At 48.2% G+C, this 13085-nt stretch overlaps 1 protein-coding gene across 3 annotated transcripts in view; it reads right to left on the bottom strand.

The window, feature by feature from the left end:
• The window catches only part of KALRN (kalirin RhoGEF kinase), a 573088-nt gene that overhangs the window by 405078 nt on the left and 154925 nt on the right, over positions 1 to 13085 (bottom strand). The window lies entirely within an intron of this gene.

Below are 13085 nucleotides of genomic sequence, written 5' to 3'. Positions count from 1 at the left end.
CAAAGCCTAAACCAAGGCTCAATAGGATCACGATCTGCAGTTTAAGTGCAGCCCAGAACAAAACTTAACAATATTTAGAGAAGGATAACCTAATCAAGAGTCTGTACAGTACATCATCTATAATAACCAGTAAATTATTCAACATATGAAGCAGAGAAAAGTGACTAAGAATAAAAAAAATTAAACAGTCAATAGAAACAGATCCAGAGATGATCAGGCTATAATTTGCAGGCAAAACTTTCAAAAGAATCATGAGTAACATCATAAAGAAAATAGGAGGGGAAAAGGGACAAAATGGATTAAAAGATGGAACACGGCAACAGAGTCCAGTGTTCTGTTTCTTGTAGCCAAAAGAATTCTGATATAAATAGTCACATGCCCATGATGCTCAGTACAATATTTTATTCACTTACTGAATGCCCACTGTATTCCAGACATTGGATTAGAGACTGATGATAAAAGATCAAGGTCAGAGTCTAGTGAGGGAGACAAATGTATTCAACAGTCTGTCAACTTTAAGTGTGACAAGTACTATGAAACGATGTAAAGCAACTATACTCCAATAAAGATGTTAAAAAAAAAAAGTGTATATGATGGGCTGATAGCAGATAAGGACTTGCTTCAACTTGTTAGAGGTAGAGACGGGGAGAAGCACGATGACTCCCAGAAGGTCACAACAGCTGAATAATACTTGAAAGACAACAGGATTTAGTCAGGTGAAAAAGGTGTAGACGGGAAGGGCATCTGAATGAGAGGAAACAGCTTGAAAAACAGCATGGGATGTGAGCAGGTACCAGGAGCTCTAGAGCAGGATGTGAGAGGGAGTGAGAAGCGATGATGAAAGGCAGGGAGGGGCCTAGGTTGAAAGGCAAAGGTCGAAAGGCAGAACTGGGCCTTTATTCAGTGGTAGTAAGGAAACACTGAAGGAAAGCAATAAGGTCAAATTAGCCTTTAACCCTGAACTGGGTGTCTACACTGAGGCCCCCAGATACAGTCATTTATCTCATTGCGAAGAGGAGTCCAAGTCAGCCCTGATCTCACAAAACAAAATCAACTAGCGCATTATAGACTTCTTACCAACTGAGGGTTCTTGCCTTCCCACCCCACTCCCTCTGCCCTTCTCTTCCCCCTCTTCTCCTTTTTCTTAAAAATCCTTCAATGTCTGGGTCAAAAAAGATAAATACAAAGGAGGAGATAGAGATAACATATGGAGGTGCCCAGCACAATGCATGACACATGGTGGACGCTGAATACATGCTAGCTCCTTCCCACTTCCCCTGGATTCAGACAGGATAAGCCGGCAGTCACAAAAAGAAGTTGCTTTTGGATTAGAGAAACTCAGGCTGCAACTCTTCACGCTCAAATCACACACTGTCCTTGGAAAATGAGCACACTCCTGTTAGGCCTTAAAAGGCCACTGTCCTCGGGCTTGCCCTCCTCATGCTGAGTGTTGCAATGAAAAGTCTCACCAAGCCTATTCAGACTTTGAATAGTGTTTTTTCTTTTTCTTTGCATTTGATTTCCAGTCTGCTTGCTTGGATGGACTAAATTTCCTGCAGCCCTGGCAACACACACGCTACCCCACTGTGGGGAAGGAATGGTCATCCAGGAGCCAGCGAGTCAAGCAGACGAGAAGCAGAGGAGTCAGCCCAGGCAGCCCGGGGATATTGACTCTGAGTGGCTGAATTCCTTCCATCTGAACCACAGATGATGATAAAATAGTTTCAGGAACAGCATGAGGGAATGTTCACTCACTTCCCAAAATGTAAAATTGAAGAGGTCAAACCTGATTTAATTCAAACTGAGAAAACAGTGCCTACCTTTAACCCAGAGCTACATTTAGGCATAAACTGAGCTCTGGCCCTTGGCAAGTTAATTTAGAGGAGCTAATGCTTGTTCCTGGCCTACAAGATACACTCAATAAATAGTAACTATTATGGTTACTGCAAAAATGGAGTGTCTGTCGGATGTTCTCACCCACGCATCCTAAAATCAGCTGTGGCGATTACTTGCACATCTGGGGAAAAAAATTCCATATGGGCTAAGGAGGAGGTGGCCCTCCCTTCAGGAGTCCCTCTCTGAGAGAAGGGGCAGGTGCTATGCTGGAAGGGGTCTGTGCTCGGTGGGCTTGACCTTGAGCTGAGGAAGAGAGCCAGCACTCCCCTTTTCCCGTCTCCCCTCTTCCTGCAGCAGCTTCAACAATGGGGCTCAGACAGGTGGGGGACCACCAGGGAGCCAGGCTCAGGCACGTCCAGGAGGAGTTGCTCAGTCCTGCTTCCAGCTTCCAGACCACACCTGGTAGAGCATACCCCACAGGAGCTCAGGAAAGACTTAGGAATGAAGAGCCCAATCTTCAAAACCCTCAGTTTCTCTAACAATCTTCTTCGGAGGACTAAGGTAAATGCCTGTGCTTAGATAGAGTCACTGTCCCCAAGAGTAGGGCAGCAACACAATAAACAGAGAACTCTTGGTAATGTTTATGGTAACCTTCATCACCACTTCTCTGACTTTTCTGTGCCTCAAGATAAATTAACATTTGAATTTAGTCTTTCATCCTTCTTCCAAAGTGTTGCTGGGCTTTCTTTCCACCTCTGTCCCGGGGCCGTCACCCTAACATGAAGGCCTTGTGGTTCCCTTAGCTCTCCGCCTTGATGTCCAGTTGGTCACCTGGTCCCATTTTCTTTCGTTCAGACTATCTCCAGGGTTTGCCCCTCTCCTTTCCATTCCCACTGTCACCTCACCTGCCCACACTTGGATTAGTATAAAAGGACCAGAACTGGTTTCCCTGCCTCCAGATCTCTCCCTCCATTGCAAGATGAAACTTGCTAACACCTCAGTTTTGAAGCAAGAGCACTGGAGTGACGTCTCTTGAAACGACTCAACAGTAGGTGGTGCTCTTGTGCCAGCCCAGAGCACTCACTAAACTTCTGTTCCATCAGGCAGCCTAATGAGTACAGACTGCCACGGTCCACTCTTTATTTGGCACTATGTGCCTCTGGGGAACACAGTTATCTAAGACGCTGGCCCTGACCTCCAGGAATATGCAATATAATTGGGTTGGAACAGGGCCAGTTTGAGGGGGATGGATAAAGACTGTGCATGGACAGAAGCCTGTAGGACAGAAAGACCACCTCCAGCAAGGAAGAGTGGGGAGAGTAGCTGGACCTTCAGCTAGGGTAGGCTTTCTTTCTTTCTTTTTCTTTCTATTTATTTATTTATTTATACTGTAGATTCTCATTAGTTATCTATTTTATACATAGTATCAATAGTATATATATGTCAATCCCAATCTCCCAATTCATCCTGTGCCCCCCCCCCTTGGTATCCATACATATGTTCTCTATGTCTGTGTCTATTTCTGCTTTGTAAATAAGATAGTCTACACCAATTTTTTCAGATTCCACATATATGTGTTAACATACAATATTTGTTTTTCCCTTTCCTTCTTTCCTTCCTTCCTTCCTTCTTTCTTTCTTTCTTTCTTTCTGGCTGCATTGGGTCTTCGTTGCTGAGCACAGGCTTTCTCTAGCTGCGGCGAGCAGGGTCTACTCTTCCTTGTGGTGCGCGGGCTTCTCATTGCGGTGGTTTCTGTTGTTGCAGAGCATAGGCTCTAGGTGCGCAGGCTTCAGTAGTTGCAGCATGCAGGCTCAGTAGCTGTGGCGCATGGACTTAGTTGCTCCGCGGCATGTGGGATCTTCCCGGACCAGGGATCGAACCTGTGTCCCCTGCATTGGCAGGTGGATTCTTAACCACTGCGCCACCAGGGAAGTCCCTGTTTTTCTCTTTCTAACTTACTTCATTCTGTATGATGGTCTCTAGGTCCATCTAGGGTAGGGTTTTAGTAGGCAGATGGGAGGGAGGTCGGTGTAAACATAGGTGCGAGAAGGTGGGCCTGTGCAAAGCACACAAGAGGATGTCCTGGGGTGGGGGCTGAATGCCCAAGTCCAGTCTCACTCTCCATTCTAGGTCCTTCTGGTTTGCACCTCCTTGGACACCTCGTGACAAGGGGTGCCCCAGGGAAATATTTAGGATAAGACAAGTGCCACTCTGAGGTGGGATCAGTCAGTCCACCTGTTCTGTGTGGAGGAAACCAACATCCTTTTTTCTTTATATCAAGAAAGGGCAAGAATCCAGCTTTCCTCTGGTCCCTGGTTACTCAGGGAGAGGTGTGACTAGATTTCTGACCCCTTCCTGTGACTCCAGGTAATCGACATGGCATGGACATCACCCTCCTACACTCCTCCCCATGCAGCCTGAGCTCCAGCCACACTAGCCAGTAGATGTTTCCAGAACCCACCCTATACCCCTGAGGCTGCCATGCCTTTGTTCATCTTCTTCCCTGCACCCCAACCTGGCCTGAAGTTTTCCCCTTCTGTGGTTCCCACAGCAGTGATAGGTTCTTTGGCCAACTTTCTCCATGTAGCAGCTGTCTGTCAGTGCCCGCCCCTCCACTGCTCCAGTGTGGTAAGGCCCGACTCCAGCTCATCTTCCAACTGCCCGTTCCCAGCACAGTATCCGGCACTTATTTAACTGGCTTGTCTTCAGCAACAGTGTTCTAAGATCTTGCCAACCTGAGCACACGCTTCTAATTTCCTTTTCCTTCTACTAGTTTCTCCAGGCACCAGGGCCTCTCACCTCCCTGCTCTGCTGCCACATACTGCCCACTGTCTGCTCCAGTACCCTGGCTGTGGACGACCCTGTACTCTCCGCCCTTCCTCCCAGGCACTGCAACAAAAGCCTCCCCACACCTCTCTTCCACTCCGGATCCCATCTATCTACATGGCCCAGCTCAAGCTGGTCTCTACAAACCTACCATCTGCTGAGCACCTACCGGGCTCCCGGCATACTAGATGCTTTGTATACATTTTCTATAATCCATATGACAATCCTAAGGCATGTATTAAAATCTACATTTTACAGCTAAAGAAACTGTTCAGAGAGGGTGAACTGGCCACAGATACTTAATCAGCTAGCGAGTGCCTAAGATGGGATTCAAACCCAAGTCTCCGTGATTGTAAAGGCAGTGCTCTTTCTAGAAGCCTTGGCTGGGTCTTCTGGCCTGTGCTCTCTGTCCTCAGTGGGAAGCCTGAGCCACACAGGGAACCAGCCAAGGAAGGAAGCAGGACCAGAAAAGGGAAGCAAAGCAAGCAGTTCCGACAGAATGGATGCACCCTAGAAGGCTGGGGTAACACAGGCTGGAGGAGCTCAAGGGCGCGGAGAAGAGGGTCACAGACGGGAGAGGAAGCAGAAGAGGTGCAGCAGGGAGGACAGAAGGTGAAGAGAAGGAGGGAAAGGGGGTTCTTCAAAGTAAAATGCCTGGGAAGAAATCTTGAAAAATTTCCCTACCCAAAACAGAGATGCATTTTGTTTTTCACTTTATAAACTGTACCTGAATGTCTTTCATTCTTCAAAAAGGGTGCTTAAGACATTTCTTCCACTTCCCCTACTGGGGCAGAGCTGACATGTTTTGTTTTTTCTTGGACCACCTCCCCACTCTCTGCCCCCCACACACTAGACTCCCAACCCTAATCCCTACCCAGCAAGCAAGAAAGACCTTGATATCCAACCAGGTTCTAACCACTGGAGTGGTTACTATTTCTTAGCCATCTTTTTCTTACGAGGATCGGGAATCACATCAATGCTGAACCTGATTTTCCTTACACTTGCCCACATTATTCCCCCATCCAATGCTTGGGTTGGGTACAGGTCAGCACCTAGCAGAGGACCTGACATAGAGCAGATGCTCAATGTCTGTGGACAAAGGAATGAATCAATGAATGTTTCTCTGTCACTTCTCCCTGTGCCTCATACAACTTCTCTGATCAGGATCCTTCTTTCCTAGCTCACTTAAATTGCTGCAGACAGAATCAGGGTGACAACCTGGATTCTGGAAAGTACTGTAAACATAGTGTCCATGTTCTCGGTTCCAAAGGGTCACTATGGGGTGCATAGTGCTATGGGGTCCACACATAAGTAGAAGCCACCTAATGACAATTCAGGCCCATTCCGGCCCTCATAAGGGACCTGGGAGGGAGCCAAGGCTGCCGTGCCCAGCGTTCCTGCCACTCCTTGCCTCCGCTCTGCTCTCCACACCCACTTCTCATGCAGGCCTGGCGACTGCAGCAGACACGGGGGCTCAACACGCAGCAGAGGGACGGAAGGAGAGGGAGAAAGGATGGAAGGAGGAGAAAAACAGCTTCGGGAAAAAACACGCACACATGCAGCTTGCAGAACATTGTGACTTGGATTATTTCTGGAATCTAATGTTTCTAATGTTCAAGGGGAGGAAATGAGAAAAAGCAAGTAGAGATTCCCAGGACCGGCAGGCTGGAAATAATACAGGACACTGTGTCCTCTGTTGGGCGGGACACAGACACACTTCCTCACCCTGAGCCCAGTCAGCAGGGGGGTGGCGGGCAGTGGTTCAGGCCTCAGTAGGAGGAGGGACGCAGGAGCAAGGGGTACCGGGAGCCCTTCTCCAAAAAAAGCAGGAAATTACAAACCACTCAGTAGACCTTGCCCCAAAGGTCGTAGTTTTTGGAAGCCTCCCTCCCTACACCGAGGGCTCAGGCAAATGAATCACAGAGACTTGTCAGCACGCCCCCGAGAGGCCCAAACAGTATTTGCCCTCTTACCACAGCATCAGTAAGGACACAGGTCAGGTGACCACTAGTCTCCAGTCCACCCAGCCCCTCTAGCTGCCGCCTCCCAGGTCGCTGGCATACGTACCCTTTCTCCTGCAGGGCCGGGGTAAAGTAAGGCTGTGTGCGTGCGTGCGTGCGTGCGTGCGTGTGTGTGTGTGTGTGTGTGTGTGTTGGGGGAGGGGAAGGAGCCCCAGCCTCAGAGCAGAGGGCCCACCTTCCCACTGCCTACCTGGCTCTATCCCAGGCACACCTCCCAACCTCACCAAGTCTCAGCTTTCCCATGTAAAATGATGCTCACATTCACGCCCTGCACAAAGTAGACGGGAGACCAAATGAGGAACCACTGACTGGGTGACTCTGGGTGGGTCTCTGCTCTCCGTCAAAGTTTTCTATGTAAAAGGAAGGGCTAGACCAGAAAATCTCTAAGGTCAGGGGTGTGAGAGCACTTTAAAAACTGACATTCCAAAAAATATTTCGTATTATAATGACTACAATGGCACTTCAGTTTGACAAATGACACTGCTGGCTCGAGGGGCATGCGGGTTGGAGAGGGGGCGAAGAGAAGAGGCAGTGGGCCAAGTGTAGGGCAGGGAGGAGGGCAGTGCACTCCCTTCACACGGCCCCACTGGTTCTTGTCACCCCAGGCAGAAGGAGACTTAGGATCCTGCTTTGGGCCCTGGGGAGTGATCAGAGCTGTTTCTACCTCAGAGGGAAAGGGCAGGAAACAGCAGTGGATACTCTGCCCAGTGACAGGGCATCCTGGCGATGTCCTAAACTGCTCATACGGTTAACAGGACACACACAGCAAACACAATAAGCACATAACAGTGCAGGGCCCTGCTGCCTACCATGATGCTCTTCACCTCGTGGGCCCCATATTCATATTTTCGCAGGGTGACTAACATGAAAGGAACATTATTTTGCTCGCACAAACCTCCAAGGATATCAAAATGCACAGACATATTTCTTGGATGGACTGTAGGAGTGCTTCTGGCCTCACGCTTGTAAGAGAATAAGACAAATATGTTCCTTGCTATAATGCACAGCAGGAGGTGACAAGTGTCTCAGATGTAGCAGGTGATCACATCCCCCTGGGGAGAACTGCTTTCCTCTGTGGCTGCTTCAAGGACAGACACCGTTTTTCCAGAGAACTTTCCATGTGGCGGCTCTCCCAACTCTGACCCATCAGATATGATCCCAGCTTGACCTGCGTGCTCCTGTCTTTTGCCTCACCCAGGGGCACCACACAATCTAGTGATCTTGGGAGACCCCATGAACCTACATCATAATTGCCAACTTCTGTCAAAACTCGATTCTTAACTTTATTCCATTAGGGATCACTGAAAATTATTTGGAGCAAGTTCATTTGGAAGGTAGCATGGATCACGCTCTGCGAGGTCTCAGCGGGGGGTGCCAGATGACTGAGGAGTAAATCAGGACTGAAACAGCACAGGGAGAAGGAGGGGAAGCCAAGGTCTAGGGAGCAGCGATGCTGGGCCAGGCAGGGGGCCAGCACCTCCACCCACATCATCCCATCTAATTCTCCTAACAACCCTGGGCAGCAGCTTGGGCTTCTTTTTTTTTTTAAGCAAGAAAAGAACTCAACAGATTACGGTTCTATTTGCTGAGAAAAGTTTCTTATTTTCCATCATCCCCCAAGGCGACAACCCTGAAGAGAAAAGAGCCAACTGTAGATACAGAGGAGAGAATGAATAGCAAAAAAGGTGAAAATTCCTCTAGAATTGTTCAGCTGTAAAGGGGCTGAGACACCATGTAGTGTGGCAAGTCTCCAAGGAGAGGGAGAGGCAGGCACATTTGGCTTGGGGGGATGGGGGTCTTTACCGAACTCCTCTGGGGATTCTGATACACCCCCTGACAAGCCTATTCTCGACCACCACCAAGCCCTCACCACCACGACCACACGCACACGCTCCCACCCCACCTCCCCCACTGAGACACATTTTCACAGACAGAGAGGACTGACACGAGAACAGTGCCCTGTGCAATCAGGAAAAAGTCGAAAGACACCGAGCTAGCCCAAACTCTTCCTCTTTGTTTTGTTGGGAACATAACTGGGGGTCAGAGGTTGAAGACGTGCCTGCAGTCTCCCGAGTGGTAAGTGGCACCCCAGGACACATCCGAACCCCCATTCACACGGCTCCATTCCAGCACGGACACGGCACCTGTGGGTGTGAACAGACTTTCACCATGCAAGGATGAATATGCAGGAAGACATTTAAAATTAGGTTCTCCACAAACGTATGGACACTAAGGGGGGAAAGAGGGGGACGGGGGGCGGGGGTGGTGGTGGTGGTGGGATGAACTGGGAGATTGAGATTGACAGATATGCACTAATACGTATAAAACGGATAACTAATAAGAACCTGTGGTATAAAAATATAATAAAACAAAATAAAAAAAATAAAATTAGGTTCTCCAAAGGGAGCTTTCCCACAGGTGGCGTGGTGAGGGCAGCCATCAAGGCCAGGGCCCTCTAAGCAAATGAGAGGTTCTCATCTGGGCAGGTACCTTGGTCACGGAGGAGGTGGGCACCTAGATATCCTCCCAAGTGTGGTGCTAAAGATCTTGCCTTGGATGTGTCCCACATGAAACAAGCACAACACGCTGTACGAACTGATAATCAGCATAATCCAATACTGGAAACCCCCCGGACAGCTGTGCTCGTTCTTTCACAGGGGCTTCTCTTACAGGAAGTGGGACTATACTCTCTCTTTCCAGAAGGGCTTTGGGCAAGATTAGAGGGACTCCCAGGTAAACACCAGTACAGCCTCCTTTATTCGGAAGCGAAGTAGACAAATGTTCCTCCATCAGTTAAGTCTAGTTATGCCCCAGAGCCCTTCTAAGCACTTCTCCTTCCCTACAAAGACTGGAAGATTGTGGGCCTTCCCCCAATTAGAAGGCGGATGGTGCAGCAGCTTTGGTACATTCTGATACTTATGATTGGCATTGGCACATAGATGGGCAGCAGGAGGTCACAACGGCCGGCATCAGGATGACAAGGCTGGGTTTCCTACAGTGCATGGGAGGTAAACTTTTACATCTCAAGGTCTCTTCCAGTTCTACCATCCTAAGATGTGCCCCAGGCACCCAGGAAGGGGGAGGAAGCTAGGGAAGACCCTCCACTGAGCAGCACCCATCCTTCCCTTTCCCAAGGGGACATCTACAACGAGTCTACTTAATGATGCTTAATACCACAAACTGCCCCCTAATGGGAAAGAGGCCTCCCTTCTCTCCTGTAATGGGATGTGACTGCAGGGCAGACACCTTCATCACACAGGGTGCACTGCAGCATTGGGGGCAACTGGCTGTGAAACGGAGCTGCAAAGAGAGCCATAATCTGCGCCTGACTAATGAGGAGGGACTGGCCTGTGTTCTGTGAACACAGTGGAGGACAGGCCCATTAGTTACAGACCAGAGGGCACAGGGCACAGGGCCCAGGGCCCAGGCAGCGGTGCACATCTTCCAACAAAGTGCATTGTGCGTTACTTGAATCACCTCTGAATTACCCAACCCTCCCACAAATCGCTCATTAAGGCTTTCCTGTCATTCCTGAGCTGCAATATTCCCCTTCTCTGAAAACTCCCTAAGCACAGAGGCTGTGCCTAGGACAGTGAGGTGCACACAGCAGACATAAGTAATAATAAATAGGACTTGATGACAACTTGCTGCTCCAAGACAGAAACTCTGGCTCACTCATCTTTATCCAAGTGCCTTGTTTTGGGCTCATGACAGCTGCTCAGCAGAAGTTTATTAAATGAATGGGTGTTCTGCTTTATGAATTATCTGCAAAACAGCATCCCTCCTCCCTAAATGTTTAATTGGGAGAGAGAAAGGCTCCTTCCCCGCCACCCCCAAGATGAGGGATGCATGCATAGGGTCATTGCGGAGGTCAGGGGAAGGTGGGGAGGGGTTGTTTCACTTCCCAAGGCCAGCTGGTAAATGGGGAGCACTGACCATTATTTAAGGCCTGGGAAAGAAGCTGTCACCCACAGGGCCAGAAGGGAGACGCTGTGCCCACCCCTTTACAAAAATAGAAGCTGGGTGATCATCAGACTCCTCCAATTGCCAAGAGCTTCCCAGATCTGGAATTAAAGGCCTCCGACAAGCCTCCCACCAGAGAGGAGGCTAAGACGTGGCTCATGCAGGAACTATTTCCTCAGGCCCTTGTTTAGATGAGGATATGCACACACAACTCTTACCCAAGCCACCACCCTCCTCACCCCCTTTCCAAAACACCAAATAAGTCAAGGGCTGAGGCACTTAGCTCTGCACAGATATTTTAACTTAATCTTGAAGCAATTTAAAAGGACTGTTTTCCTCCCCTGCCCCTCACCCAGCACATTTCTGTGGCAGCCGGGTCAAGCCTGAGCAGCATTTTCGCCACTGACTCAATACCAAAATATTCCTGGGCTGCCCTCTTCCCAACGGCCTTTTACTCCCTCTGTTTTGTTTTAGATATTCTCTCCCCCACCCCTCCCCCTCTACACACGCGCGCACACACACACCCACACACACACACGTGCACAAACACGCATGCACATACACGTCTTTTTAAGGTATGAGCACAGATCCTAACTTACAGTCCATGCGCAGAATTCAAGGATCATGGATTTGAACAGGGAAAAAATACGCCTTTATTTTTACTCACCTCTAACTAAAATAGAGCATCCTCTTCAATTATGAACAGAGGCAACATACTTCATTAATGTTACCAATACTTGGGCCTCTGACATCAATAGAAACACACACATTCTCGTATCATATCAGGGCTGTTTGTCCTGAAATGTCAGTTACGGTCATCACTACTTCAAAATTATGGTAGTTATAAGACTTCAAGTCCATCTTGTTGTTTAACATGTTCCTAAAGAAGTACATATGTTGCTATACTTAAAAATTTTAATAACTGTACTTCAAAAATTATTTTCCAAGCCTGTATGTTATTTTGTACATTTACAAATATTATTCTGAGAAGGGGTCCATAGGCTTCACCAGACCAAAGGGGTCCAGAGCACAGAAAGGTTAAGGGCCCCTGCTGTCGTATGAGCGTTAGAAGATGGGATCTGAGATTTTCCCTAGAGTCATCATGGGCCAGGGGACTCAGGGGCTAACCAGCAGCATTCAGTGGTAGCGTGAGGCAGACCCTAGGAGTGGTGGCATAGTGGGGTTATTGGATAAGAGCTTGGGTGGGCTTTGGAGACAGACAAAATACTGGCTCTGTCCAACTGGCAGTGTGATCTTGGGCAAGTCGTTTCATCTCTCTGAGTTTCCATTTCCTCCACTGTGAATTAGGAATAATAATATACCATACAATTCTCACGAGCATGAATTGAGAGGATATATGTGTGGCAACAACTACTGCTTGGCTGGCTGGCACTTGGCTGACTCTAGGTCAGCCTTCCCTACCTTGGGGCTTCTGGGGCTAAGGTATGTTATGTTGTTTTGTTTTGTTTTGTTTTGGAGATGGGCACTGTCTGTGCCCTACGTTGGCTTCCCATTTCCTGAACTTGAAGGATGCAGTGAAGCGCCTCAAACTCAGACACATCTAGGCAGACCTAAGTCCCCTACCTCCTCTTCTGTCCCGGCTCACTGAAACAGGCACTCAGGCCAGGATGCAAAGCAGATCTCCTGCCGCAGAGCAGAAGAGACTTCAAGTGAAAAAGAAATGTTCCAAACCCTTCCAACATTGGTCACAAGAGCCAAAGTACCTGCCTCTGGGTCTGCAGAGCAGCTGGCTCCTGACCTGGTGTCTCTCCTAACCTGGATACGAGATGGGGATTCTGTAGTCCAAGTGCCCGCAACCCCCAACCCAGGCCAGGCCAGGGTCAGACCCAGGCTGCCCGGCCACTGGGCAAACAGCCCTCTTGAAGGCCAGAGGAAACCTTGCAGCTCCTAAAGTTGTGCAAAAACTCCTTTACGTGCATGTCTCTTCCAAACTCTGGCTTAAATGATGTTCAAAAGTTCTGTTGTAGAAAGGGGCCATACACTCTTTTAAAATTATACCTATTGATTTTCATGTGATTATAAATGATAAAAGATTGGAAAGCACAGAAAATTTATGCAGAGAGATTAAAATCAAGCATAAGCCTTGCCCCTAGAAATCAAAACTATTAATATTGTGGTGAATTTTCTTCCAGCTATACTTATGCTAGCACACTTACATAAACTGGGATCATAATTATATCATTTTATATCCCGATTTCATCACTTAAACTACCTAGAGATATTTTCAATAGGGGCTCTTAAAAGACACAAAACCATTATTTCAGACGCTGTCTGTAAAACTCACGGGTTACTGAGAGTCATGGTATTCCTACGAGTGGTATTGTGCATTTAAATGTGTTATTCTCAGAAAACGGGTAGGAGAGCCCCTTTCACTCTTCTTAAAGTGCATGTAACAGTAAACTCTCTTCTTTAGCTTGG

The sequence above is a fragment of the Neophocaena asiaeorientalis genome, unplaced genomic scaffold, assembly GCF_003031525.2.
Source record: "Neophocaena asiaeorientalis asiaeorientalis breed wild unplaced genomic scaffold, Neophocaena_asiaeorientalis_V1.1 scaffold22, whole genome shotgun sequence".
NCBI classification, from domain to species: Eukaryota; Metazoa; Chordata; class Mammalia; order Artiodactyla; family Phocoenidae; genus Neophocaena; species Neophocaena asiaeorientalis.
Note: the sequence above shows the minus strand (reverse complement) of the source record. Positions and strands in the feature narration are given on the sequence as shown.